At 40.8% G+C, this 24,245-nt stretch overlaps 1 protein-coding gene across 3 annotated transcripts in view; it reads left to right on the top strand.

Moving 5' to 3' along the window:
- Positions 1 to 24,245, top strand: part of BACH2 (BTB domain and CNC homolog 2) — a 326,058-nt gene that overhangs the window by 47,033 nt on the left and 254,780 nt on the right. The window contains exon 1 of one of the 3 annotated variants that reach the window (XM_033100236.1): positions 23,193 to 23,251. The exons of the other annotated variants lie outside the window; for them this stretch is intronic. The gene's annotated coding sequence lies outside the window, so the exon portion shown is untranslated. Of the gene's footprint in view, positions 1 to 23,192; positions 23,252 to 24,245 lie in introns of those variants that run through there. 3 annotated transcript variants of the gene reach the window in all.

The raw sequence follows: 24,245 nt of genomic DNA, 5'->3' as shown, positions 1-24,245 counted from the left end.
TCTTCTGAGTATGAAACTGTGGGAAGGCAGAGAAAGACTTTTAAAAATAAGCTCTTTAAGAATTAATTTTTTTCTTTATAGATATTAGTAACCAAAAAATACAACTAGTTTAATAATTTTTAAAACATGTAATTTTAGGTGGACATCAGCAATTAGGTTGTTGTATGTATATGCAATATCTAAGAAATTTAATATTTTATCAAAAGGCACAATTCCAAAAATGAAACCTACCAACTTGTTTCTATGGTAACCACTACTGCAATGTGTCTAGCCAGTGTGTGTCTTCCCATAATTTTTCTCTGAGAGTTTCAGTGAGTTCACTAAATTTACTTTCCTAATATAGGTAGGTAGGGAAGTAGGCCAATAGATAGGGATATGTGTGTGTGTATGTGTGTGTGTGTGTGTGTGTGTGTGTGTGTATTGTTTTCAATGGGGATGTGAGATTTGTAACATTCCCTTAGATTCATATAGAATATGACTTCATTATTATGCATGAATATATTTGGCTAAGGGACAAGTCCATTGTTTTATAAATTTAGTTTTAACTACTAATGCAATCAGATAAGTACTGATTTCCAAAAAAGAGATTGATCTTGTTTCCTAAATATTTTCTGGTATTTATATTTAGAACTGCGTGCTTCGGGACATGTTGATTTCTAGAATTACCAGTGTCCCTTTAAAATTAAAATTCATTTGGCTGTCCTTACAAGCCCCTCTGTGAGGTATTAACTGTTCTCCTTTATCCCTCTTCCACCATTGTCTTTCTTACCCCTGGCCATGGGTCTACACCTTGATGGAGTTCTAACCTGGGTTTAAGGAACCCTCTTTGTGGCCCTCCTTCCTTGTCAAAGGGTGTATGTGGTTAAGTGCAATGGGAGTGACCACTTGCTTATTTAGAGATCTCAGTATTTCCTAACAGGTTCGTTAAGAAAAGCTGACTTCAGTGTAACCAGTCGTACAGAAGGGATTCCATTGCATTTTATATTTAACTAAAGTAAACTGTTGGCTTGTTTTGAGAACTTTCCCACCTCCCTCAAGGCCTGAATATCACAAAACAAGCAGATGTGGCCAGATAGTCTTCTTATGATGTAAAATGTATGTTCACTGAGTGTACTAATGTTGCGGCAGGGCGCACAGTGTTTAGGTAGATTAAACTCAAAGGAAAGACATTTCGCAAGGTAAAGTGGCAGGAGATGGATACTGAGGAAATAAAACGACACTGGGCTCAGCAATGGGGAAATTTCAGTTAGTCCACAAGGATGATAGAGAAGCCAGGTTGTCTCTGAGCCTGTTAGACGTGGTTGGTCATAATAACCTTTAAGTGCTTGTAGAGGAGGAATGAATATTGAAGGGCCTTTTTTCTGTATTGTCAAGTTCTTCTAGGCTCCTAAAATAAGAGTGTTGGCACTCCCGGATCATGGAAAATGGCTTTGCATAGTTACACAAATCCCACTGATATAGTGTAAGCACACGTAGTCTTCAATTTTAATCTGTAGTCCCAGCTCCTTCAAGAAGTAGTTGAACAGTAACAGGTCCACCGTTCTATCCAGTGAGCTGAATTAGGATAGCTTCACGGAATCCAGGGTCTCTCATTTTCTGGAATCTCAGAGTCTCGCTTGTTCACTCCTTTCTGTATCCCTCCCGTATTCAGGCTTTACTATCTCTGTTCTGGGTAAACGTAATAACCTCCTTTAATGGCCTCCTAGTTTCCACATACGGTGTTCATCTTCCATACTGCCAACTGCAATGATCTTCCTAAAGGCAAAACTGAGTCTTGTCATGATTTTGCTTAAAATCTTTCAAAGTAGAACACATTCCTTTGCTTACAAAGCACTTAATATTATCCCAGAATGTCTAAGTCCTACATATTTTTCTAGTCTCCTTCTCTTTCTCTCTCCACTCCCTCTATATTCTAGACAGAACTTTGGTTTCCCAATGCCTTGCAATAAATGCATGAACTCTTCTGGGTCCCACCCTGCAGACCGGAAACCTCCTCATGCCTCAGGGACATCTCTCTCCTTGCACTCAGTTCTCTAGTGGTTAGTTGACTTACCATTATCACTAGACTAGGCATCTTGAGGACTGTTCCTTGGATGTGTTTGTTTATTTAGCTCCTCGCCCAGCACCTGACACATAGTGAGTGCTTAGTGAAAGCTTATTACGTGAATGTATGAATGGATTAGTGGTTATATTGTACATAAAGCAGAAGTGAAAGAGAAGCTGCCTTTCATTAGTACATAAAATAGGCTTGAGTTGCAATGAATATGAGTTTCAAGACGAGTGAGAGTGGCTGGTTGTTCAGGGTGGTCCTCAGAAGGACATAGCCCTTGGGGGATAGCTACTGGACAAACAAGTGTTTTATTAGTTCTTCTTGAAAGATGTGACTTGTGAGAATTGACTTATAATTATATTTATGACAGATTAATTCACAACTGAGATGCTCTCATATTTCTTGACAGTGAGAAAGAGGGAGATCACGCAGCACAACTGAGGTGGATCATTTGCTCAGGCCATATCTTGTTGGTCAGTAAGTCCTCTCTGGAGGCCAAATACCAAAGTACGCTCAGTTCTGATATGAGTAATTGAATTCTTTCTAATTGTCCTTAAGGGATTTTCCATTAAGCTGGATTATCTAGAAGAACGATTCTTTTTCTTACTGAAGGGTATTTCTCTCTAGATTAGTGACTTCCACACCATCCCTAATAGCAATCAGGACAGCTCTACCATTGTAAGCAGAATAACTAACATTTATTGAATGTTTACTGCATGTAGCAGGTACTGTTCTAAATGTTTTATGTACATTGATTCAATCCTCACAACAAATAGGTGTTACTATTATTAGATCCATTTTCACAGTCAAGGAAACTGAGAACAAAGATGTTAAGAGATTTATCTTAGATATACCTTGTGCAGGGAGCTGGAATTTGAACCCATGCCGCCAGACTCCAGCATCTATGCTGATGTACCTTTCTAGGAGTGTAACGAGCATTTCTTGGGTTTGCTTTACATTACTTAATTTGAATTCTCCTAGCAACTCTTGCAAATGAGGTGTGTCCTGTAACTGAGCTGTTTTTGTGTCGTGTAATCGGCTGTGATGATGGGTGCCCCAATGTTGTGAAGGGGCAGCCCTTCCCATAGGAAGGGGAGCCAGTGATGGGCAAACAAAACTCACATGAGGAAGCAGAAGTTTAGAGTGGTTAAGCAACTTGCCCAAGGTCACTCAGCTGGTGAATGGCAAAGGTGGAATTTGGAAGTAGGCTGCCTGCCTCCAAAACAATTCCATATCTGTTCTGATTTGTATGAACCCTATGCAGCCTGCACATCCTTCTGCCATCCTCCTTCAGTATGTTCTGGTATCATTAACCAAGATGTCTTTTTCTTTGCTTAAATTTGGTTCCAAGGACACACTGTGGTTACCTTTCATGAACCTGGCTGTTACCCAAATATCACGTACTACATTGCTTTATTTAATCTTAAACTGTCTTTCATGATAGTTAGGTAAACAGTTAAGTTCATCTAATAATTTTACTATTTTCCACTTCAGAGAGTGAACTTTTTCTGACTGGGTCCCAAATTCTCGAGAAATCTTTAGTGAAGCCCTGTGACCAGACCAGAGCTTTTTCAGGCTCAGGTTTATGCAAAACATTGGCCTTCATGGAAAATTTGGTGCTTGCTCGCTTGAGTCTCAGTTCATGGAAATGTTCACCAACTCAAGCAGCAGGTCACAGATATACACACAGGCATGGAAGGTTAGCTTACGCTCTCCCTGTCACCTCACAGCCCTACTGTATAGTGTCCTAGTTGGTAGGATGCTCTTTGGAAGACGGCCTGTACTTTGCACTTCTGAATCTGTTTATGAGGAAGTGACAGTATGTTATAACATTTGCACCACCACTGACTGAAGCTCTGACCCTTGATGTGTTTAGTTTTTACGTGAGCTCATCTCTACATCAAAAACAGAGGAAGCCACAGGAAATCGCTGCCTATATTTCCAGGAAACGTAACTACTGCACCAGCTCCCCCATCCACAGAGCCCAGAAGACCCCGGTGTGAGTATTGGCATCACTGATGACAGTGGTGATAATGCGCCGGGAGGGTTTTCATCCTGCCCCTCAGCCAGCGACAAGCTGAAGACAGGCCCCCCAGACTAACAGGGAAATTTTAAATCTGGTTCTTTAAACATGCTGAACGTGTAAAGGCTCTGCATGAAGTGAGGTATAAACCCAAACCAGAAGGTTGGTGGTGCTTAGGTGTGGCGCCTTCTGCCTGGTCTACAGAGCTCTGGCTGGCACTGCCCTGACCACACAGAAACGAAATGATCCTGGGAGAGTTCTCACGTCAGCCCGATGATGGACTCAGGAGATGTAGAGACCATGAGCTTAAGCTGACCACTGACCTTTCTTTAAAGAATGCTACAATAGTGATAATAACTCATATTTGAGTGTTGACCGTGGCGTGCCAGACATCATACTTAGGACGCTACATGTGTTGCTCAATTTAGTCCTCACACAACCCCCATGATGGGCTTTATTCCAATTTTCAGATGAGGTACCTGAGACTCAAAGAATATTTAATATCCTGTCCAGAATCCCGCACCCAGGAGAGGATGCAAAATTCAAACCCAACCTGTGTAATTTCAAGCCAGCACTATAAATAGTCAAGTAGATTTTAGTGGATGTGGAGCTGGGCTGGCAGCCTGTGTGCACAGGCAGACGGAAGCAAAGAAGATCCATCAGAACAGGCTGAAGACTCGTGCCTGGGGCAGGCTTTGGTGTGGAGCTGCCATAGTAACACTCTCACATGGAAGAAAGGATTGAGTGGTAGTTCAATAAATCTTTACCACAGGGTTTGTGTGTATCTTTTGGGTGCTGGCCAATATAATTGAATGCAAGCTCCCAAATATGAAAAGGTACCTTCTCACCTCATCATAGTCCCAGCTTTCTAACAGGCTCTCTTTTCTTTTCTATTTTATTTTATTTCTTAAGATTTTTATTAAACTATAGCTAACATACAACCTTATATTAGTTTCAGATGTACACAACAGTTACTCAACACTTACATATCTAAAGAAGTGATCACCACTGTAAGTCCAGCAACCATCTGACACCATACCATGTTATCACAATATTATCGACTATATTCCCTATGCTGTACATTACATCCCCATAACTTATTTGTCTTATACCTGGAAATTTGAACCTCTTATTCCCCTTCACATTTCCCCCCCTTTTTCAATTTTTCAATTACCGTTGACATTCAATATTATATTAATTTCAGATGCACAGCATAGTGGTTAGACTTTTATATAATTTAGTACCCACCTGGCGCTATACATAGTTATTACCGTATTATTGACTATCTTCCCTATGCTTTACTTTACATCCCCATGACTATTTTGTAACTACCCATTTGTACTTCTTAATGCCTTCACCTTTTTCACCCTGCCCCAACCCTCCTCCAATCTAGCAACAATCAAAATGTTCTCTGTATCTATGAGTTTGTTTCTGTTTTGTTTGTTTGTTCATTTTGTTTTTTAGAATCCACATATAAGCTAAATCACATTGCATCTGTCTTTCTCTAGCTGACATATTCCATTCAGCACCGTACCTTCCAGGTCCATCCATGCCGCCACAGATGGCAAGAACCCATTCTCTTCCATGGCTGAGCAATATTCCATTGTATATACTTGTATGTACCACCTCCTCTTTATTCATTCATCCATCGACAGACACCCAGGCTACCTCCACATCTTGGCCATTGTAAACAATGCTGCAATGAACATAGAGATGTACACATCCCCTGGAACTGGCGTTTTGAGTTTCTTTGGATAAATACCCAGAAGTATTAATTGGGTTCTTCTTTGTCTCTTGTTGCCTTTGTTTTAAAGTCTACTTTGTCTGGTGTAAGTACTGCTACCCCCAACTTTTTCCCTTTCATTTCCATTTTTATGAAAGAATCTTTTTCCACCCCTTTACTTTCAGTCTGTGTGTGTCTTTCAATCTGAAATGAGTCTCTTGTAGGCAGCATATGTTAGAGTCTTGTTTTCTTATTCATTCAGCCACCCTATCTTTTGATTGGAGCATTTACATTGTAATCCATTTACATTGAAAGTAATTGTTAATAGATATGCAGTTATTGCCATTTTATTGTTCGTGTTTTCGATTTTTTTTTTTTTTTTTTTTCTTAAAGAAGTCCCTGTAAGATTCCTTGCAATACTGATTTGGTGGTGATGAACTCGTTTAGCTTTTTCTTGTCCGGGAAGCTCTTTATCTGTCCTTCAATTTTAAATGATAGTTTTGCTGGATAGACGAGTCTTGGTTGTAGGTGCTGGGTTTTCATCACTTTGAATATTTCCTGCCAGTCCCTTCTGGCCTGTGAAGTTTCTGTTGAGAAATCAGCTGATGGTCTTATGGGAACTCCCTTGTAGGTAACTAACTGCTTTTCTCTTGCTGCTTATAAGATTCTTTCTTAGTCTTTAACCTTTGGCATTTTAATTATGATGTGTCTTGGTGTGGACCTCTTTGGGTTCATTTTGTTTGGGAGTCTCTGTGCTTCTTGGGCTTGTATATTTATTATCTTTACCAGGTTAGGGAAGTTCTCCATTATTGTTTCTTCAAATAGGTTTTCAGTTCCTTGCTCTCTCTCTTCTTCTGGTACCCCTATGATGTGAATGTTGTTACGCTTGATGTTGTTCCAGAGGCCCCTTAAACTATCCTCATTTTTTGGATTCTTTTTCTTTTTGCTGTTCTGTTGTGGAGTTTTCTGCTACCCTATGTTTTAAATTGTTGATTAGATCCTTTGCTTCATCTAATCTGCTGTTGATTCCCTCTACTGTATTCTTCATTTCAGTTATTGTATTCTTTATTTCTGACTGGTTCTCTTTTATGTTTTTTATCTCATTTTTATGTTTCCTATCTCTTTGTTGAAGTTCTCCTTGAGATCCCTGAGCATCCTTATAAGCAGTGTTCTGAACTCTGCCTCTGGTAGATTGCTTGTCTCCATTTTGTTTTGTGGCGCTTTGTTCTGTTCTTTCATTTGGGACATGTTCTTTTTCTCCCCATTTTGGCTGTCTCCCTGTGTTTATTTCTATGTATTAGGTAGGGCTGCTGTGTTTCCTGATCTAAGTAGAGTGGCCTTATGTAGTAGGTGTATTCTGAGGTTCAGTGGCGCAGTCTCCCTGGTCACCTTAGCTGGGTGCTCCACGTGTGTCCCTTGTGTGGGTTGTGTGTGTCCTCATTTTGTTGTTGAGCCTTGGTTGCTATTGACATGTCAATAGGAGGGATTTATCCTCAGGCTGATTGGTTGTGAGGACTGGCTGTGACTACAATGGAGGAGCTTTTGTGCTGGGGCTGACCCTCTGGAGCAGGTTTTGCTTTAGAAGGGCTCTGTTGCCTGCCCAGTCAGTCCTTTGTGTGTGTTTTTTCTGAAGTCAGCCAGGTGATGTGCCGGCTGGGTCTGAAGCCAGTCATCAGGGGTGCCAGCCCTAGGGCCTGTTGGGAGGGGCCCCACTGCAGGACAAATTCACCTACAGTCTGTGCCCTGCTCAGGGTCACCTGGCATGAGCCACAAAACAATCCGCAGATGCCTGCCACTTGTGCTGGGCTTGGAGGTGCCTGGATAGTCCAAGCCGTGAACTCAGACCAGCTTTCTCTAGTGCTGGGCTTGTGGCCACTTAGCAAGAGGTACAGGACATGCCAAAGCCAGATGCTGCTTGTTTGGAGTTTGTGAACCTTTGAGAGATTTTAGGAAAGTCTGCAGCATGAGTCAAGACAAGCTGTTTATATGGAAAAGCCACTGGAAGTGGCGTGGGTTGATCCCAAAGTTGGGTGGGACAGGGTCTCAGGGAATCAGGGCGAAGGAACATTTGTTAGCCAGGTTGATGGAGATTCAGATTTGGTGGCTGTGTATGTTTGCACTCAGGGACGGGAGGGCTCAACAAAGAAACAATGGCTTCTGCCAGTTCCTCTGACCAGGACAAATCTCCTGGTCCATCCCTTGCTCTGAAGCCAGACAATTCAGTTCCTCCTCGTATGTCCTTGGTGCCTTTTGAGCTGTTGCTCCAGCATTGGAGCTCAGAGCAAATGAGTCCATCAGCGAGTAAATCCATGCATGGGCCCTTTAAGAGGAGCTCCTGGTAGTGTAGCTGCCCTCTGGTTCACTCAGCCACTCAGGTGAAAAACATCTCTGCTGATTTTTACAACCAGAAGTTATGAGGCCTTCTCTCCCTAGCACTGGAGCCCTGGGCTAGGGAGACTGGTGGGGGCCTGGGACCCCTCTCTCTTTTGGGGAGTCCTCCGTATCCGAAATGTCTCTCCCAATTTTTAATGGTCACATGGAGGTGTGGGACCAATCCATTGAATGTTTCCGCCCCTCCTATCAGTCTCTCGGTGGCTTCTATATGTCCTTAGTTGTAAGGCTTCAGTTCAGCTCTCTCTTTTCTATTTTATCCAATACATTCAAATTGTGATTAAAACAGGTATGAGAAATTGATGTTGTTTCAGCTTCTCCGTGAACTGAAACAAATTTTCATTTAAGCATGAAATTTCGTATCTCACAGAATCAAAGAGATGCTTTGGGAGAGAAGTACCCACAAATACAAGCATTTGAGGCTTCATGAAGGCTATTTGATATTAGCCCACAATAATGACTCCAAATTGACTCCAAAGACACACCTTATTAAAGCTGATAACAAAAGTAGGAAAATGAGGCCAGGAATTAATGAAAGATATCAAGAAGACCATTTATGGACTTGTTAGAGACAAGCCGTAAGTATTGTTTTGAACTTTCTGGCAGGTATTGTGAAGACAGAAAGAGAAGTTTTGGAAATTGATTTTCAAAACCCAGAAGGAGAAAAGCTCTCTTACAATTTTAGCAGAAAAATAGTTTGCAACTCTACATAGGTGTTGGTCAGTCTTGGTTTAAAGCTGCTGGCATGTAGCTTTTCTGTATACCTCTCCACATTCTGCTTATTTTTAGGATTAAAAAAGTCCCACATAGTATAATTTATCATTATGTCTCCTTCTGGATGATTTCAGGACTGATAATCTTGTTTGTGTATTATCCATGTCTTCATTTTTCTTTCCTTTTGGGCCTGTTGTTCATCTCATAGACATTTCTTTTCTCATTAGGATTTCTGCTATAGGATAAGCAGGGAATATAAAAATAAACTCCAGCAATTAGTTTTGCTACTTACAGAGCTGATTTTAATGTTTTTCTTTATTTTTTAGCTAATGGATATTTTAAAAGGGATTTCTTTGTATTAGCGTGCTAGTAGAGCTCCCGACTGTCTTAGAGCTCAGCCTGCTCCTGTGTATGTTCAGTGAACCCCTCCTGGGCCACAGGTGAAGACAGGCAGGGGAGAGAGACCTGCAGAGGTAGGTTTGGCCCCATTATACCTAAGATCAAGGCCACTCCTGGCGAATTGATAGGAACTGTGAAAAAGGTGGAAACTTATATTTATTTGCTAGGCCTGCCATAACAGTACCACAGACTAGATGGCTTAAACAATAGAAATCTGTTTTCCCACAGTTTGGAAGGCTGGAAGTCTTAGGTCAGGGTGTCAGCAGGGTTGATTTTTTTCCCTGAAAGTCTCTCTCCTTGGTTTATAAATAGCTGAAGATCACATGATCTTTCATCGGTGTGTGTCTACATCCTAATCTCCTCTTCTTATAAGAACACCAGTCATATTTATTAGGGTCCACCCTAGTGACCTCATTTAACTTTAAAAACCTCTTTAAAGTCCCTGTCCCCAAATAACAGTCACATTCTGAGGTGCTGGGGGTTAGGGTTTCAACATACGAATTTTGGGGGGGTACCATTCAGCCCATAACCATTCAGCTGATTAAAACAAGATGTTAGGATTACCTGGATTTCAATAATACATACGAGGTTGGACAATTAAATTCGTGAACTCATCCTAGAAAAGGTGCTACATACCTCATTGCTGAATATCACTATGGTCACCTTTGAAGTACTCCCCTTGGGAAGCTATACACCAATGCCAGTGCCTGGTCCACTCTTCAAAGCAATTTTGGAACTCTTTCTGGAATAGCCATCAGAGCTGCTGTCATAGTACCCTTGATGTCCTGAATGTCATCAAAATGTCCTCCTTGCAATGTTTCCTTGATCTTCGGGTAAAGAAAGAAGTCATTGGGGGCCAGATCAGGTGAGTAGGGAGGGTGTTCCAATACAGTTATTTGTTTACTGGCTAAAAACTCCCTCACAGACACTGTGAGCTGGTGCATTGTCGTGATGCAAGAGCCATGAATTATTGGCGAAAAGTTCAGGTCTTCTAACTTTTTCACGCAGCCTTTTCAGCACTTCCAAATAATAAACTAGGTTAACTCTTTGTCCATTTGATACAAATTCATAATGAATAGTCCTTCTGATATTAAAAAAAGGTTAGCAACATCGTTGCAATAAATTCGCGAACTTAATTGTCATACCTCATATTTCTCTCTTCTCCAGTTATAAAGAAGTGAAAGTCTTGCAAGATGCCCTTGTTGTATATTTGTGGCCTTGAAAGGCTTGAATCACAGTTGGAATTTGCATGTGCAAGTGCATGTGTTATTTTCTCTTTTGGATCAAATATACTGTGTCTATTCAAAGTTTGAAGATCAGTGCATCTCCTCCTGTTCAGAAAAATAATAATGCCTAGCTTTCACTAGAATTCCTTTTTATCTCCAAGGCTCTCTTAAATATTGACTAATTAAGTAAGAATGGAGGAAGTCTGGCTAAATAGCCTCTCTTTGAGGACCAGCCCAATGACTTAAAATACACAGCGATCTGTTCTATCTTTGAAAACAGAAGCAGCTAGAAATCTTTTATTATTGGCTATAATAGCAAGTGGCATCTCTTATTATGTTTGGCAGCTGACATATCAAATTGCATTTTAGTTGGTTGTTATACATGAAATAGTAGGATATGAGTAGACTAAAAATGAGAATTTACAGCCCTGGGACATGGAATATCTGACATCTGTGGGTTGCCATGACAACTCATCAGGATGTTGCTTTGTAATCTTTTGGATGAGGCTCTAGCCCAGGGTCACTGGACTGGAATTGGAAGGGGGATTGGTACTAGGAAGTGAATGTTTTACCTTTACTAAATGGTATTTGAATTTGCATTTTGGTCATGTTGCTAAGGTCAAGTAGAAATGACATTGAGGGAATATTTAAATTCTGCAGAACCCAGACAAGGTCACGTTGTTAGCGACAATATTCAGACGGAGTGGTCTGAGACTCAGCAACTGAAAGACAGGACTTCCTGTCCTTGGCTGGTGGATAAAAAATATGCAACTATCCCTTAATATATGCACATCCCTGATCAGTTATGTGTAAATGAAAATTTGGGAAATTAAACTGTTTTTATAATTGTCTTATGTTATAAAATTGGAATTGAACGTCCCCAAGGAAACAATTTGGCCGCAAAGCAAACCACAGCTGCTTTCTAGTGTTTTATATCCTCCATCTCAGCCGGAAATGGGCTGCAGGGTGTGGAATTTGGACCAGGGAAGGGAATTGGGTAGAGTGTGGAAGGAAGCGGTTGAAAAACTGGGCACTACATTCCTCACCCATCACGTTGGCCTTGGCCACAAGTACCACATTTCCCAATGATAATGTGCCTCTCAGACATGTTCCTCACCAGGGATGATTGATGGAAGCAACCTGGAAACCAAAGAGCTCTGTTTCCAAGTCTGACCCCAGTTCTGCCGCTAACTAACTGTGTGATAGTGGGCAAAACACATTGCAACTCTGGGTTCCCCCTAGGAAATGAGGGGATTGAGTTTCCTCTGCTATTTATCATTATGTAGGCCAGGGCCAGATCACCATATTTCTCTTCTTTTCCACTGGCCTGTATTTCCATTATTACTTTGTAGTAGAACTACCCTTCCATGGTTAGTGGCATCTCCTGATAATTAAGAGAAAGCAAAAGGTTTCTCCCCATCCCCATAATTTTTTTTGGTTTTGTTTCTGAAGCAAAGGCTGCCATGCAGTAAGGAGAGGATGAAACCCCAGACAGAAGACAGCCAGTTCCAGTAAATTTTCCCACTGTCATCAGCATGAGCTTAGCTAATATCTACTGAGCATTTCTATATGGGGACAGTATAAGCACTTTATATACATCATGACATTTAATCCGTACAACAAATACACATGTGTGTACATAGGTGATGTAGTATATAAAATTGAGCACTCGCTATATGCCAGATGTTATTTCGAAACCTCACAATAATCCAGTGAGGTAGGTAAATGAATTGTCAGTTAAGTCTCACAACAAAGGAGGTGTTATCAATTAGTTCTGTTTTTACAAATAAGGAAACTGAGCCATCACTAGTAACTGCTGGAGCGGGGATTTGAACCCAAGTGGTATGCCCCAGAGCTCTTCCTTATAATCTCTCTGCTGGTGGTTCTCCATACTCATATGATATAACAGTCAGCTGGGGATGTTTTAAAATACATGCATCCCAGGACGCCACTCAAAACCAGTCAGGTTCTCTGGGGTTGCAGCCTGTACCTGGGTACGCTAATAAGCAGGCAGGGGTGGGAGCCATTGCCTCAGATAGAACCCTAGGGCTATGTGGCCCCACCGCCCACAGATGCCCAGCAGAGGCCTGGCATCCAGGCTGCTTACTCTAAAGCCCAGAGTCCTGACACCACGGTGGGCACATTGCAGTTATCGTTGTTGCTGTCAGAGCTCGTCATGGCTTGTTTCCCTTACCTAGTCTAAGTCCCAAAGCCACAACTTCATGTAGGCCTTTAAGACTGTGTATTAGAGCACAGGATGGTGATCAGAGACGAGTTTCCTATTTACGCCAAAGTAGTTTTCGCACATGAAAGTATCAAAGTTAATTCATCATCACCACCATCTTTTTATTTTCTTTAAATTAAAGTTTATTGGGGTGACAATTGTTAGTAAAGTTACATAGGTTTCAGGTGTACAATTCTGTAATACATCATCTATATCTCACATTGTGTGTTCACCACCCAGAGTCAGTTCTTTTTCCATCACCATATATTAGACCCTGTTTACCCTCTTCTAGAGCCCCGCTCCTCCCTCCCCTCTTACCCTCTGGTAACCCCTAAACTATTGTCTATGTTTATGAGTTTTTGTTCTTTCAATTGTTTGTCTTGTTCTTTTGTTGTTTTTGGTTTATATACCACATACCAGTGAAATCATACGGTTCTCTACTTTTTCTGTCTGACTTATTTCGCTTAGGATTATAATCTCAAGATCCATCCATGTTGTCACAAATGGTCCTATTTCATCTTTTCTTATCACCGAATAATATTTCATTGTGTATATATACCACAATTTCTTTATCCATTCATCTATCGAAGGGCACTTTGGTTTGTTTCCATGTCTTGGCCACTGTAAATAAAGCTGCAGTGAACATTGGAGCACACTTGTCTTTATGGATAAATGTTTTCAGATTTTTTTGGTAGATACCCAGGAGAGGGATTGCTGGGTCATACGGGAATTCTATTTGTAATTATTTGAGGAACCTCCACACTGCCTTCCATAACGGCTGCACCAGTCTGCATTTCCACCAACAGTGTATGAGGGTTCCTTTTTCTCCACAGCCTCTCCAACACTTGTTACTATTTGTCTTGTTGATAATAGCCATTCTGACTGGGTTGAGGTGATATCTCATTGTTGTTTTTATTTGCATTTCTCTGATGATTAGTGATGTTGAGCATTGTTTTCATATGTCTATTTGCCATTTGTATGTCTTCTTTGGAGAAATGTCTCTTTAGGTCCTCTGCCCATTTTTCAGTTAGGTTGTTTGTTTTTTTGTTCTTGAGTTATATGAGTTCTTGTATATTTTGGATATTAGCCACTTATTGGAAGCACTGTTTACAAAAATCTTCTCCCATTCATTTGGTTGCCTCTATTTTGTCGATGGTTACTTTTGCTGTGCAGAAGCATTTAAGTTTGATATAGTCCCATTCATTTATTTTAGCTTTTACTTTCCTTGCCTTTGGAGTCAAATTCATAAAATGCTCTTTGAACCCAAAGTCCATAAGTTTTAGTACCTATGTTTTCTTCTATGCAGTTTATTGTTTCAGGTCTTATGCTTAAGTGTTTGATCCATTTTGAATTAATTTTGGTACATGGTGACAGATAACAGTCCAGTTTCATTCTTTTGCACGTGGCTTTCCAATTCTCCCAGCACCATTTATTGAAGAGGCTGTCTTTTCTCCATTGTATGTTTTTTGCTTCTTTGTCAAAACTTATCTGTGGTTTATTTCTGGGTTCTCTCAATTCTATTCCATTGGTCTATGTGTCTGTTTTTCTGCCAATACCATGCTGTTTTGATTATTGTTGCCCTGTAGTACAAGCTGAAGTCAGGGAGTGTGATACCTCCCGCATTATTCTTTTTTCTTAGGATTGCTTTGGCTATTCGGGGTCTTTTGTGGTTCCATCAAATCTGATGATTTTTTTGTTCTACTGCTTTAAAAAATGCCATTTGATGGGGATTGCATTGAATCTGTGTATTGCTTTGGGTTATATGGCCATTTTAACTATGTTGGTTCTTCCAATCCATGAGCACGGAATGTCTTTCTGTTAATTTGTGTCTTCTTCAGTTTCTTTTAAAAATGTTTTGTAGTTTTCAGCATATAGGTCTTTCACATCCTTGGTTAAGTTTATTCCTAGGTATTTTATTCTTTTTGTTGCAATTGCAAAAGGAATTGTTTGTTTTATTTCTTTTTCTGATATTTCATTGTTAGTATATAGGAATGCAATGGACTTTTGTACGTTGATTTTGTAGCCGGCAACTTTACTGTATTCGTTTGATTGTTTCTAATAGCTTTTTGGTGGAGTCTTTAGGGTTTTCTATATATAGCATCATGTCATCTGCAAAGAGTGACAGTTTAACTTCTTCATTCCCACTTTGGATGCCTTTTATTTCTTTCTCTTGCCTGATTGCTCTGGCGAGGACTTCCAACACTATGTTGAAAAGCAGAGGTGATAGGGGACAGCCCTGCCGTGTTCCTGAACGTAGAGCAAAGAGTTTCAGTTTTTCACTATTAATTATGAGACTAGCTGAGGGCTTGTCATATATGGCCTTTATTATGTTAAGATATTTTCCTTCTATACCTATTTTATTAAATGTTTTAATCATAAATGGGTGTTGTATGTTGTCAAACACTTTTTCTGGATCACCACCATCTTTAATGTTAAGTTTTTGTGATCGTTCCTAATCGAGTGAAACCTTCTACCAGTAGATTCTAGGACAGTGGTTCCAAAACCTTGATGTACATTGCAATCACCTGGGCATCTTTAAAAACTATGGGTGCCTGGGCTCCCACCCCAGACATGCTGATTTTATTGGTATGTGACCTAGACACTGGAAGTTTGAAAAGCCCTCCAGATGATTCTGATGTGTAGTAGAGTTTGAACCAGTGGTTTAAGAACTTGGTCTCTTAGTTCACAGGTGTGCTGACTGTGGAGTCACCTCTGTGGACTGGACTTACTTTTCACTTCTCTGACAGTGTTTCACCACCATCCTCTTTTGCACTTTAGCCAGCATGATTAATTTGCATTGAATTCCTCTCAGTTTACTAACGGACTCAGAATTCTACCTCACTGTCAAATGGTGGTTATTCCAAAAGTGGTTTTTAGGCTTCGGCTCTTGGAGTGATACTGGTAACATGTCAGCGAGATATCTTTGTAAGGTTTCAGGCTCATTGGCTCTTATTTTCATTATGTGATTCAGGCTCTTATTTTCATTATGTGATGCATTTCTTTTAAATAGTTTTACCTTTTAAAACACTTCGATGATTTTAATATGTGTTGCTTTTTTTTCTTCCAAGAGCAAAATAAATACCTCTTTCCACATAATGCTTTATAATGATAAACCACTTACAGTTCTTTTCCCAAAATGGTTGACCATCAGATTTCACTACTGGGAGACAGCTAACATGCCTATAATGCTTAACAGTGGATAAAATCTTACAGATGGAAATATGGTAGGAAGTTGGAGAACATGTAAGGAAGAAATGACTCCGACTTTAGCCTCAGAGAGTTTAGAAAAGCCAGATTCATTTAATCAACTGGAAAATACCGTATAGTTGGATTGTAAAGGCATATTAGAGCAGAAGGGTAAATTTGTTCACAAGTTTACAAATGTGCTTGATGAATCTGGAAATACATTTTGCAATAGGTACTACAACTTAAACTGAGATTTTTTTTTTTTTTTAATAAGGTGAGAAAGAGGTTGTTTGATGGGTAAGGGGGAGCAGGTAATTTGCAAATGGAACAACCTTTGGCAAAGGCTGGGAGATAGGGAATGGAGCATTGCAGAACGGTAGGTCAGCTAGGCTGGTTTGAAAGCTATAAACTGGGTATGAAATAGGTAATGGGAAAGAATTGCTGAGGTGGAGCTAGTTGCATGAGATTTAAAATAATAATACTTTGGAAGAGCTAAAAAAAATATATATACAATATATTAGAAGGAGCTTCTGGTTTTCTTTGTATGATTGGTGAAGTCCAGTTGGTCTGGAACTGTGTTGGTATTATGGATCATGAACAAGGCAGGTCGTTAGGGTTGGTTATTATGTTTTTCTTGAGGGAAAACCTTTTGAAATTCACTCTTCTCTTTTAGGTTTAAAAAATTTCTCATTCTGAAGTCTGAAGTCTTCTCTACATCTTGCGGCTGTAATCCCCAAGCAAAGAAGAGGGGGGTTAGGACGCCTCTCTTTTGAAGTGCAAGGGTCAGAGCAGGCAGGGGGCTGTCACGGTTGTTTCTCTTTGTTCAGGAATTAGAACATGTGAGCAAGTGGTTCCACCCCTCATTTTGTGAGCTGTTTTCCTCCGAAATTTCCTAATTTTTCCCATGACGTTTCAGCCTGTTTCTTCACAAGATTGCAAGGCCTGAAAGACTCCATTGTTTTGCAGGAGTGCGAGCATGTGCACATTTGCTGATCCGGGTGGCTGGGGTCTGAGAGTGGGTGGGACACAGCCGAGGGAGAATGCAGACTGGAGAATGTGTGGGGCATATTCCTGATGGTAGCAAACACTTTCTGTTTATCAGGAGTTTACAGAGTCTTTTTCTTCATAGAAGGTGCTGTACTTTTAAAATATTTTTCACAAAGTACAATCTGCCCTGATGGACAGAAATAGAGTCATCCCAGTAGGATAAGGAAAGTTTCTTAATGGTACATCAAATGGATGAAGGCCTTATCCCAACTTCACTTCATCTTCCGATAAATGCAAACTTTTATTCTTGTAATACACACACACACACACACACACACACACACACACACACACACTCCTTGATGGCCTGCCCAGGATTTAAGTAAGGTCTTGGCTTTTTGCAGCCCTGCATGTTTTGCATGATAAATTCTAGTCAGTTGTGTGCTTTTTAAGGCTACAAAATATGATAGTAGGACAAATGCAGAATGCAATAAGATAGAAACCCCAGCTAACAGCTTCATAGATTTTTGAGCAAAGAAAATTGGTGGGTTTAATGCTAATGGGGTTTTATTTAAATAAAGTTAATATAGTGTCTTTATGTTAACGTTTAAGGAATTGGGATCTGCATTTGATTAACGGTAATATGCCAGCAGAATATACTGCGTTTATATAGACTTCTGAAATAACATGAACATTATCAGTCAGATTTACAAAATTCCACATCATTTAAAAATGTTCTCAGTGGTAGTAGTGACCTAAAGTCAGTATTGTGAGTTGATCGCACACATCTCTTCGCAACTCCAAGTTCAGTGAGTCATGTTGGCAGCTTGAAATCAGCCACAGTGGGAGTGTTTACACCATGGAAATCAGCAAACACTCTAAATTGGAGCTCTCCACCATCAGAGCCTGATTTTCAACATTTAGCAGCACACCACTGCCCAAAGTGGAATTTAGAAGTTAAGGAGTCTTCTCCTAGAGCAAATAATGTAGTATTTCCACTCAACACAACAGCCAGCATGAACCTTTGAAAATATAAGTCAGGCCTTGTGGCTCCTCTGCCTGGAAATCCTCCTGTGATTGCACATTTCACGTGGAGTAAAAGTCTCACTGTGACCTGAAAGCTCTCCATGCTCTGGCTGCCCTTGGCCCCACTTTCCTTATCTCCACCACGCTCATCCTGGCTCTCGCCTCCAGACCCCGGTTTCACCCCAGTTTCTGTAGAACAGCTTAGGCCTGCTCCTGTTCTAGGGCCTTTCTTCTAGAGCAGTGGTTCTCAAACTTCCATGTGTGTCAGAGTCACCAGAGGGCTTGTCAAAACAGGCTGTTTGGGCCCCACCCCAGCACCTCTGAGCCGGTAACACGTTTCCAGGTGATGCTATGGTCCTGGGACCCTGCTTAGAGACCCACTGCTCTAATTCACCTCCTCTGGCTTTACTTCTCACCTCCCTCAAGTCGTTGATCCTCTTTCACCTTCTCACCCCGCCAACCATCCTGTTTAAAACTGCAGCCTTCCTCCTCCGCCCCATTTCCAGTTCCTCTGTCCCCAGTCAAGTTTTTTTTCATTGCATCTATCACCTTATAACAAAACTAACCTATTTATTATGTTTCTCCTTTGGGTCTATTGTCTGTCTCCCCCCACTAGGCTCTGAACTCCATGAAGGTGGGAGATTTTGTCTGTTTTCTTCACGGATGTATCCCAAGTCTCTAGAACAGTGCGCGTGTGGCACGTCGTAGGTACTGAGGAAATATTGCTGAGTGAGTTAGTGAATGAACAACACTAGCAAAACGAATAATGTCCCTCAGATTTGAGTCCTAGCCTCTTCAAATCTAATTCACTCGAGAACCTTAAAAACACTGTCCGTAGTTTTCTTTTTCAGCTTTGCTGCTTTCAGGAGATTCAGGAGATGATATCTGCCCTGGGCTGAAGTTTGGGAATGACTTGATGAACCTTAAATAGTAGGTGCACTAAAATGTTGCTCTAATATTTACGTTTTAACCTCAAAAGCCCTAAGCCAGTGGTCTTTAAATTCTGGTCTGCAGAAGTTCCCTGGAGATGCTTGAGGGACTCTGCAAACGTTTAGTTTGCATTTCATTTTTAATGTATTGTAAACAGTTTCTTTATAACCATAATAAAAACACACGCACGCTTAAACATGTTGCGTATCAAATTTTAACACATTGGGACCACCAACGCATTGAGTTGGACTATAAAGTTAACCTTGAAATTAAGTGTTTTCTGCTGCTTTGGTTTATATATTTGAACGTCTTATAAATGAGTTACTGATCAGGATATTCTGTACCAGTGTTTTTCAGATTCTAGTCTGTTCAGAGATTGAAGGAGTGAATTCCTCCTGTTTGACATATTTAGCACACTAATTGCATGCCAGGCAGGGCTCAAGAGCCTCTGTTGGGTGTAGGCCTCTGTGTGAATTAAAGGCCAGTTGAACACAGCACACATCACTTAGTGACATATCTTGTTCTGGGGTCCCAGATACCCACTCTACATTTTGGAAGCTCCTTGACTGATTATTAAAGAAATCAAGTAGTTGTCAGATTATCATTTGATTAAAATTTGAAATTAAAAAAAAATCTTTGCTGCATTTTTTTCAAGCTTTTGGATTAGTTTGAGGCATATAATGAGATTACAAAATGAATTGCTAAGAAAACTGTTATCATTTCCAGTATAACTATCCCTGCTGTTCCAATCCCTTCATTTCCAGAATTCAGATGTGGAAATTTCCCAGAGTGCATTCCAAAAGCAAAGGATACAGTGTTATTCCTGTCAATTTCGTTTCTGAGTTTTAGATAATAAGTGACAAGGGCAGATAGCAAGAGACTTATCTGAAAATTGGTCTGAATCTGTTTGGTCCCTGAGTTTAGAGAGCTAGGATTCAGACAGCAAGTGACACCGTAGTTACAGTGACTATCAGGATTTTCTTAATGCAGTGCCACCAAATACGAACACGCGAGTAACTTGTAGGCTATATCAATTTTAAAAGTCAGTTAATAAGCCCCACTCCCTGCTACCCCACTGAGTATGCTATAGGAAACAGTTATACTTTATGGAAACTTTTGTATCCATCTATTCCTTTCACATCCATCTATTAATGCGCTTAACACTTGGTTGTCGTTTGTTGTTCTGTCTCCCACACTGTAATCGAGCCCCTTGAAAGGCAGAATTGTGTCTCATTCGTGCCAACACGTGGTAGGTACTCAGCACATGTTTATTAAGTGACATCACATTCCACAGCAGAGGGCAACACGCATGAAAAGAATTATGCAGCCTCATGTTAAATACACCATTAGTAACGTTTCACACTAAGCACACATTTCAGCCCTGGAAAACGTATTTGATGGTGCCACGATGCCTTCTCCTTCATCCCTCACCTTTCATGTGCAGCCATTTTGTTTTCTGAATTCTTTCTAGAAATGCCTTTTGACTCTGACCCTTCCGTGCCATCCTAGTACCATGTCAGGCTTACTGCCCTGCTTGCTTATCCTTCTCTTCATCCCTTGCCTGGACTGTGGAAGCCACCTTGCAGCCCTCCCAGACCCAGTCCTCCCTCTACTTCTCACAGTATTGCTGACACGTCTCCTTATAAAACAAATCCCAGCAAGTCCTTGGGCCTACACTGCCTGAAGGAAAATGCGTCAGCCTATGCTGTCCCACACAGTATCTACCAGCCACTTATGGCTGTGGGGCTCTTAAAATGTGACTAGCCCACATTGGGATGGGTTACAGGTATAAAACCCATACCTATTTTAAAGACTTAGTATGAAAAAAATATAAACGATATCATTAATAATCTTTATATGGGTTGCATGTTCAAATGATAATAGTTTAGATATATTGGGTTAAATAACACATCGTTAAAATTATTTTCTCCCGTTTCTGTTTACTTTTTAATGCGGCAACTAGAAAATTTGAAATTGCGTGTGTGGTTCACCTTACAATTCTGTTGATGAGTGCTGGTCTAAGCTGTATCATGACTCTGGAAGTTCCTTACAACCTGGCCTCAGTTACCGCTTATACCAGCCCTTCCTGCCTGCCTCAGGATTTGTCATAACGCCAGAATTTACCAAGCCTATTTATACTTAGGGCTTTTTCCCCCACACTCTGTTCCTTCTTCCTGAAATATTCTTCTCTTTCTTTGTTAGCTGTAAAATCTTACTCAGATTTTTAGAACCTGACTTGAATGTCCCATGCTGGTGCAGTTATAAAACACCATTTCCTCAGACAGGATTAGCTCCTTCTCCCCATAGCAGCCCTTAGTCCTTCCGTGGTTATGCTTACCTTGCTGTTCTGCCAATAGGTGTCTTCTTAACTAGGCTTCTCAAGGGGAAAGGCTACAACGTATTCCTCTGATGACCCCTGAGGGCAGTACCTAGTGTGTACTAGACACTTAATCGACATTTATTGAATTAATGTACGTGAATTAATTTCATCCAATTGCACACACTGCTATTTTTACTGCCTCCAGCCTTGACCGTCTGAACCATTGACCATGGAAAAAAATTGGATGCTGAGGTGCACAGCACTGGCTCTCTCAGCCATAACCCCGGTTTCGTACTTTTGTGTTCAATAAAATGGCTTCTTTGTTCTCCCTCATTGACTTACAGTAATTAAAAATTATACATTTGAATTTTTGAAATCCATGGACATTGTGCAGACTGAGAGTATACAATGACAGTGTAAATTACCACTTTTGCTGTTTTGTTTACAGAGATTTCATAAAGGCTGGTGTTGGATGGAAGATTCCACTTTTAACCAAGTTTGAAATCCACTGTTCTAATCTTAAATTTCATTTCATTTCCATTCCAAAGATTTCATTTTGGTTTTGATGAGGTCGTGTGTAATACCACATGAGTTCACATAGAGCAAGACTTCTCCACTCTGGAGGCATGATGGATACAACTGGGCAGCTTTCAAAACTACTGATGCCCGGGCCCACCCCTAGTGATCCTGGTATAATTAGGCTGGGGGAGGAGGGCCCCGACATCAGCATTTATGAAAACCACGAATACCTTTTAATAAATTGCTTCCACAGTGCTGAAAGAGCCAGGTAAATTATGAAACTGTGGAAGTTTTGAATTGACCACTTTTCTTAATGATATTATAAGTAAAGGTAATGTAATCTTACATTTGTACTATGATCTTCAGGTCAAAAACAGCATCGAATTGAACCTGTCTTCTGTGGAGTTTTCCAAGTCTTCTGAAATTAAAAGTTCTCTTTTCTGTTATTCTCTAAAACCTACCAAGGAATTTTATGTCCCTTATTGGTAGAAGTAGCTAAGGAACCGTATTTGAGGTCATGGAAATGAGAACTGACAAGAGCAGTGGGTGTAAGAAGTTTGCACAGGTAGCGGCCGCCCTGGCATCCTTGTTAGCTGAATAAACAGTACTCCCTGACGGAACCTCGCAGCACTGCCACGTTGATAAAATCTGACATTCTCCTAATCACTTTTTAATGATATTCTTTTGTTCTGGGTATGTGAGAAACCAGCTTTTTTTTTTCTTTTTTTCTTTTTTTTTTTTTTTTTAAGGAATGGGAAAGGATTCCCTTGAATTTCTTTATCCAGTCAAATGGGCTGGAAATGCACTATAATTCTTGTGGGGAAAGGAGGGAAAAATGACCTAAATTCTGTTTATCACATGTCTCTTCATAAATTTTTAAGAAGTTGTAGTAAAGTATTTGAAATCCTGTAAAGGAGAGGATCTGGGATACTTTGGAGACATTGTAAGAAAATCCTACGAATGGCATGGTCCATGTCATTAACTGTGTACTATTAAAGTACAGATGTAAATAAGCATAGATTTTGCAAGTTGTCAATTGGTTGAAAATGGCTGTGTGCTCTTATTTTTCTAAAGTGTCATCTCTTTCAGTTTGGGTTCTTTAGTAAAAAAGAAAGAAAGAAAGAAAATACTTGGGATCGAATCCTTTAAGGCAGAAAAAGGAATAGAATCCTTTAGTTAACTTGGTTGTTTGCAGTTGGTATGTCATCTGTGTGAGACTGATGTCATGCAGATTGAATGCAGAGGGAAACTTAAGGGTGTGTGTGTGTGTGTGTGTGTGAGTGTGTGTGTGTGTGTGTGTGTGTTTTAAAGCCGTACACCCGCCCAGAATATGAAGTGAGTGTGAAGGGCACCACAACAACCCCTGGATCTGTCAAGAATGTACCTATTTTTAACACACTGGATCCAGTGTCCGCACTCACTAGGAGATGAGGAAGGGGGTAGAGACCGTGTTGTTCGTGGATGGTAAACGGCCCTCTGCTGTGTTTACAGTCCAGCTGTGTATTCTTAATGGCTCTGCTGCTGCCAGGTCAGGTAAAGTTTTCTTTGCACGTGATGTATGGCAGAGAATTTTTTCGCAGAGGGTTCCAAAGGAGCTAGGAGGAGGAAAGGGGAAGGGAAGAACGGAAAAGAGAGAGAAAGAAGCACGCAGCTCCAGAGGGAGATAGTCTGTGCTTTGCAGTTGCTTGTGTGGATAGAAACCAGATGGTAAGCTGGAACACCCGCTTGGCTATCTGAGGAGCCAAACATATGGTTAATGGTCGGGAGAAATAGCTTTCAGAGCCAGGGCTTTGCTGACTGCTTCATATTACAGATTGTTACAGTGTGTCATTACATTGCCAACCTAAGTGCTTAATACCCACTGTGGGCGCTGGGCATACACTTACAAGAAGGACTTTTAGCTCTTTGCTGGCTCTGAATGCAGAAGTGACATCATAGGGAGGCTTAAAATGGCTGGTGTTGGGAGGTAGGGAGAAGGGTTATTTTGTAGTGGAAACAAGATTTTTTTCAACAAGCCAAGCCTTCACTCCACTGAACTCTACTGTTTTACTGAGAACCTTTTTATATGAGAGTCAGCCCCTCTGTCTCTCTCTCTCTCTCTCTCTCTCTGTCTCTCTCTCTCTCTGTCTCTCTCTCTCACACACACACACACACACACACACTCACTCACACACACACACATTCACACACACACACACACATTTTGAAACAGAAATCTGAAACACAGGACATGCTCCCCCACTCCAGTGGACTTGACAGCCCCTTTCACCTGGAAGCAACCTCCCTGGGCTCACAGGCCCCGCATTGAAGTTTCTGTTTGGGGAGCTTTGGGCAACAGCAGGCCCGTGTTATCTAAGGAACTGCTGAGCCCATTCATCTGCTTTTCACAGCCCGCTTCCTTTTATTTTTAGCCAAATCCGTCAGGCCTGACAGGCGGGTAATTTGAGCCAGAGAAAGGGCAGAGCTCCAGGTCCTTTCCACAAAGCAATTCTTCTCCTCCCTCCTGGGAGGGCTCCAGACTTGGCCT

This window comes from Rhinolophus ferrumequinum, chromosome 3 (assembly GCF_004115265.2).
Source record: "Rhinolophus ferrumequinum isolate MPI-CBG mRhiFer1 chromosome 3, mRhiFer1_v1.p, whole genome shotgun sequence".
Lineage (NCBI taxonomy): Eukaryota > Metazoa > Chordata > Mammalia > Chiroptera > Rhinolophidae > Rhinolophus > Rhinolophus ferrumequinum.
This window is presented reverse-complemented; position numbering and strand designations above follow the sequence as displayed.